The sequence below is a fragment of the Carcharhinus amblyrhynchos genome, chromosome 19 (genome assembly GCF_965287045.1).
Source record: "Carcharhinus amblyrhynchos chromosome 19, sCarAmb.v2.hapA, whole genome shotgun sequence".
In the NCBI taxonomy this organism is placed as follows: domain Eukaryota; kingdom Metazoa; phylum Chordata; class Chondrichthyes; order Carcharhiniformes; family Carcharhinidae; genus Carcharhinus; species Carcharhinus amblyrhynchos.
Genome location: NC_137342.1, coordinates 36824204 through 36829901, shown reverse-complemented (window position 1 = coordinate 36829901; position 5698 = coordinate 36824204). Strand labels below are relative to the sequence as shown.

Sequence of the window (5698 nt, the reverse complement as noted above, 5' to 3'; positions counted from 1 at the left end):
GGTCTCCTTACCTTGAAAAGGATATAGTCACAGTGGAGGCAGTCCAAAGGAGATTCACCAGGCTAATTCCTGGGATGAGAGGGTTGTCCTATCAAGAGAGACTAAATAGCCTGGATCTGTATTCCTTAGAGTTTAGAAGACTGAGGGGTGACTTTATTCAAACATGTAAGATCCTAAGGGGGCTTGCCAGGTAGAGGGTGAGATGTTTCCATTAGTGGGAGAGTATCGAACAAGGAGACATAGCTACAAGATAAAGAGCCGGTCATTTAAAACTGAGGCGCGTAGAAATTTCTTCTCGCAAAGGGTGGTGAATCTTTGGAATTCTCTGTCTCTAAGGATAGTGGAGGTTAAATCATTAGAACTATTTAAAGTAGAGGTGGATAAATATTTGATAGATCAAGGAACAGAGGGCTCTGGGGAAATGGCACAGAAAAAGAGTTGAAACCAGCATAGACCAACCATGATCATATTGAATAGCGGGGCAGACTTGAAGATCCTGGTGGACCTCCTCCTGCTTCTGTTTCTTGTGTGTTCTTGTGTTGTGTTCCCCCAATCTTACCTTCTGCCATCGGCACACTGGAAGGATTTATAGGTTGATAATCGCTCGCTCCAAAACTGAAAAATTCTGCCTGAGGTCAACGGACCTTTGCATGGTTCACCCCCCCATGATTCCCATGACAGGCAGGATAGGAAAATTCCCTCCTAGGAGTATGATAGAATATTCTCTACTTGCCTAAAAGAGCGCAGCTCCAGCAACACTCAAGAAGCTTGACATTATTCAGAACAAAGCATCCCTCATTCACCACCTTAATCCACCACTTCCCTGCACCACTGATACAGTGGCGACAATGTGTACCGCACTGCAGCAACTTGCCAAATCTTCCAAACCCACAGGCACTACCACTTAGAAGAACAAGGGCAGCAGACACATGGGAACACAACTACCTGCAAGTTCCCCTCACAGTCACACACTGTCATCAGTTGGAAATACATTACCGTTCTTTCATTATCACTTGAGTCAAAATTCTGGAACTCTCTCCCTAACAGCACTATGGGTGTACCAACAACACTGAACCACCTGAAGAAGGTGGATCACCGCCGTCACCTTTTTAAGGACAATTAGGGGCAATATACTTCCCATGAATTAATAAAACAGAACAAGTAACTCTCCCAATAGTTAACTCTCAGCAAATCTAATTCACACAATCTCCCCAATGAACACTGTACCCCACCTTTCCACACTGATACTCTCTTTTCCAACCTCCCACTTTATGTTGACACCTTGCTCCCATGAAAACTAGTTGAATTGGTCACTTCCAACATACTCCAGGCATGCTAGCACTCTTGCCATGCTGCCATGTGCATGATGACCCATCCCATCATCACATCCTCTCAGTGAATCCCAGGTTTCTCCTTCCTTGCCCATCCAAAAGCACTTTCCCAGTTTATTTTCTCACCACCACCTCCACAGCCGCCCCCCCACCCCCGCTCAGCAGTATTGCTGCTGTCAGTTTCTATACTTTTTGATCAAGCTGTATCACCTCTTTGAGTATATGTGGCTTTGTGGTTGTTTGATTTCATAACCATTCCTTTTGAAATGCCTTGGGTGATCCTTACTCCTCTTTACATCAATTCAAGTTTGTTGTTCCACTTGTGCAGATGTCAGCACATTGAGCGGGTCAGGGCGTGTACATTGAGCAGGGAGTTTCCCAGCTCCGGGTGATTGACGGACAGTGAGCTATAAGACGCTGCTCTCTGGGTTGTTTGTTCCTTTTCACTGCGGGCGTCTCCCCCTGTAAGGGGTGGCGGGGAGATGGTTCTCGCCTTTCTTTCTTCTTTCTGAGGTAAGCGCGCTGACCAACCGGCTCCTTATTACCGAAGTTTCTCTGTCTCTCAGACAGTGGTCTGTTTCTCACTTATTTCCCGTGTAGTTTCCACGGGGTGGGGGCTGATTTTCACAATTCCAATTTTGACAAAAGCCCTGGGGAAATTGTGTAAATGGGCACGGGCACAATTTATCTGGACGTGCTGTTATATCTCGCTATTTTTCCCACTTGTCACTATCACGGATTACAATAAAATCCAGTTGGAATATTTGTTGTTTTAAAATTATTCTATCATCCAGTTAGAATGTCAATGATCAGTATCCCAACTCCACTGATTCGGCTTTATCCAATGTCACTAGATATTCTTAACTCAGTAAGTCCCTTTGTACATGTCTCCATGTCTTTCTCTTTCTATCTTCCCTGTCACATGTCTGTCTCACTCCCGTCTCTCCGTCTTTCTCATCTTGTCCATCTGTCTCTCTCTGCTTCCCTCTGTCCCTTTCTTTGAATTTCTCCCCTCTCCCTCTCTCTTCCCTCTGACCTCTTCACTATCTCGCCGCTCCAAATATGCTAAAACTTCGAAACATTGCAAATTTCCTTGGCTACCTGCTGACTGTTTCCAACATTTCCTGGTTTTATTTCAGATATCTGTAACGTTTTGCTTTTGTCTAGTTGTCCTCCCGGTTGCTGTGCCATGTTACTGAGTGTGAGCAGAGATGGGGCCACTGTAGCAATGGCATTATTGGCAAATTAATGATTGACCTCAAATTCCAAAGATTTTTGCCCTTTGATAGAAACCCCAGAAAGATTTGAACTTGTCTGCAAACTACAGCCCAAAATAATTGTCTTATTAGTCTTTCAGCAGAATAGTAAACCACTGAAATATAAATCTCCCAGGTCTTTAGGTCTATAACATTGCAGTCTGGGTGGTCTCATCCAAGTATCCGGTTGCACATCCTCAGAAATCAACTTTGAGGGACCAATTTCTCCCTGAGATGTTGATGTCTTGCTGATCCATTTTTGTATCTTTTCTTTCCCCAGGGATGCCAATCGGTGACCCAGAATTTCTCGCTTGCAGTAGTTAAATCTTGTAGTTTTATGGTGAGTACCTTTATTACAGCCTAGCTGGGTCTGCAGTGTGAGTAATGCATTATTCTTCAATTATTAGGAGTTATTATCCATATAATTTTAACCTTTGTAATTTGGAAAAGATCCTAGATTTCCAAAAGTGGTTTGTTTTGGATGGAAAATTATGCAGGAGTAATATGTACGAAATGAGACAATATTAAACAGGGTGACCTGGGCAGGTACATACACAAATAGCTGAAAGTAACAGCACAGTTGTGAAGGCTCTTGAACAATCATGCAAAATCATTGGCCTTTACTATTTATCCAATAACTTTGAAGGTACTTTATCATAAGGGGTGAAAGACAGTGGGATGTCTGTGTGATTAAATCAACATGAGGAGTTATTGGGAATGAGTTCCAGGTCCTCAGGATTTGTACAACTTTCTTAATCTTCACAGAATGTACATCCCCTCTATCACATTGACAGATCTCTCCATATCCCACTTTAGTCTGTTATTCAAAACCCAAATTATTCTGCATGCTTTCTTCACGACTGTATTTTTTAATGATGAGGATCTCTATTAATATCTGGCAAGAAATTAGATAGACTGAGGAAACCAGAGGCTTTACCAGATGTTGCAGTTTGTGCAGCTGGTAGGTGGGATGGTGTGGCTAGGGGATGTGACCCGGATAGGAGGAATTGAAACTAGATTCATGGTAAATTCTCTCTGGTCTTTGAAGCCATGATGTGGAGATGCCAGCGTTGGACGCAGGTGGGCACAGTAAAAAGTCTCTCAGCACCAGGTTAAAGTCCAACAGGTCTATTTGGAATCAATAGCTTTCAGAGCGCTGCCCCTTCATCACCTGATGGAGCAGCGCTCCGAAAGCTTGTGATTCCAAATAAAGCTATTGGACTTTAACCTGGTGTTGAGACTTCTTACTGCGATCTTTGAAGGTTATCAAGTCCCTGACAGTTAGAAATATCCAGTTAGGAATGAGATTCAAAAATTGGAATTGTTCAAAAAATAAAAGTAGATTCTTCAAAAATTGGTTAGGAATGGGATGAGAGGTAATAAGGGCTCGTTAGGAATGAGATTTGAGAAAGTGAGTGTTGGTTCAGATTGAGGTTAGAGGTAGTACATGTTGGTTAGGAATGAAACGGGAAACTAATGGAAGGTTAGGTGTGAATTCAGAGATTTTGAGAATAGGTGCAGACTAAAATGATCAAACAGTCCAAAGGGTACATTGGTGCCTTTGCTGACAGAGGCAGTGAACAAATTTTATTCATTTATTAGTGTCGCATGTAGGTTTACATTAACATTGCAATGAAGTTACTGTGAAAATTTTGGAGGGGATTGGGCCAAGGTTAAATGGTTGAGATGTAGGGATGAATAAATTATTTGGGTTTTAAGCATCAGGACGTTTTGATGTGGGACCTGTCCTCATGATGCACTAGTTTGTCCATGGTCTGTGGAAGAGCAAATTTAATGAGCTGAGTGGCATTTTCTCATTCCATGATATTGATGTGATTCCTTGGCAGGAGGAGAAGAGAGGAGAATTCCTGTGCCCAAAGCAGGGTCGCTAGTGCACTACTGCATTAGTGAGCAGAACAGTGATGAATGTATCCATCTGGAAAGTGAAGCCATTGAAGCTGAATAATTCAAGGCAATGAAAAGTTGTCGGATTATTTGGCTTTGGTGGCATGAAGAGGGCTGAAGGAGCAAGAACTTAGGATTACGATGCAACCTAGGATACACTGATGCAAACTATGATATGCTACGATGCAACCCACAATATGCTAAGGTAAAACCTATGAGACAACCTACAATGTAACATACTATGACCTACTGTACAAACTACTATATGACCTGCAATACAACTTGTGATTCAAAGAGCAAAAATGAAGAATACTGCCTACCATAATGAACCGCAAAGAAATGAAATGAAACGTGTATGAAGTCTTTTTAATGTTCTTTTTATTTGTTATCTTTGAATAAAGTTTTTTATTGGTCAGCTAGGAAGTGTGGTCGGGGGGGGGGTGTCAAAAAACAAATCACCCCCCCCAAGTTGTCTGCATTCGTGGTTAGCTGAGGTGGGGGTGCCCTCAGCAGGGAAAAAACAATCCGCATTGCTTGCAATAAGTCGCAAATCTGTCCACCTATTTTCTGTCTAAACTTCTAATAAAAATTGCAAAATCTGGAACGAACCTCAATTGTCTTGTCCCTTTTCTGTTTCCAATATTGTCTATCTCTAGTAAGAACATAAGAACATAAGAACATAAGAAATAGGAGCAGGAGTAGGCCATCTGGCCCTTCGAGCCTGCCCCGCCATTCAATAAGATCATGGCTGATCTGTCGTGGCTCAGTTCCACTTTCCCGCCCTCTCCCCATAACCCTTAAACCCCTCTCTTATCAAAAACCCATCAACCCGCTTCTTAAAAATATTTAGCGAGGCAGCCTCCACCACTTCAACGGGCAGAGAATTCCAGAGATTCACCACCCTTTGAGTGAAGAAGTTCCTCCTCAACTCCGTTCTGAACTGCCCCCCCTTTATCTTGAGGCTGTGCCCCCTAGTCCTACTGTCTTTTTTGAGCGGGAAGAGTCTTTCCACCTCTATCCTATCCATCCCATTCATCATCTTATACGTCTCAATGAGATCTCCCCTCATTCTTCTAAACTCTAACGAGTACAAGCCTAGTTTATTCAGCCTCTCCTCATAGCTCAACCCCCTCAACTCCGGTATCAGCCTAGTAAACCTCCTCTGCACTCCCTCCAAGGCCAAAATATCCTTGCGCAGGTGCGGCG

The 5698-nt window shown here is 43.0% G+C and overlaps 1 long non-coding RNA gene across 1 annotated transcript; it reads left to right on the top strand.

Moving 5' to 3' along the window:
• The first annotated feature begins 1738 nt into the window (after window positions 1–1738).
• On the top strand, window positions 1739–5100 carry LOC145355463 (uncharacterized). The gene is made up of 3 exons (XR_013888991.1): window positions 1739–1844; window positions 2868–2927; window positions 4435–5100. It is a non-coding gene; the product is annotated as an uncharacterized LOC145355463 (long non-coding RNA).
• Window positions 5101–5698: the final 598 nt, after the last annotated feature.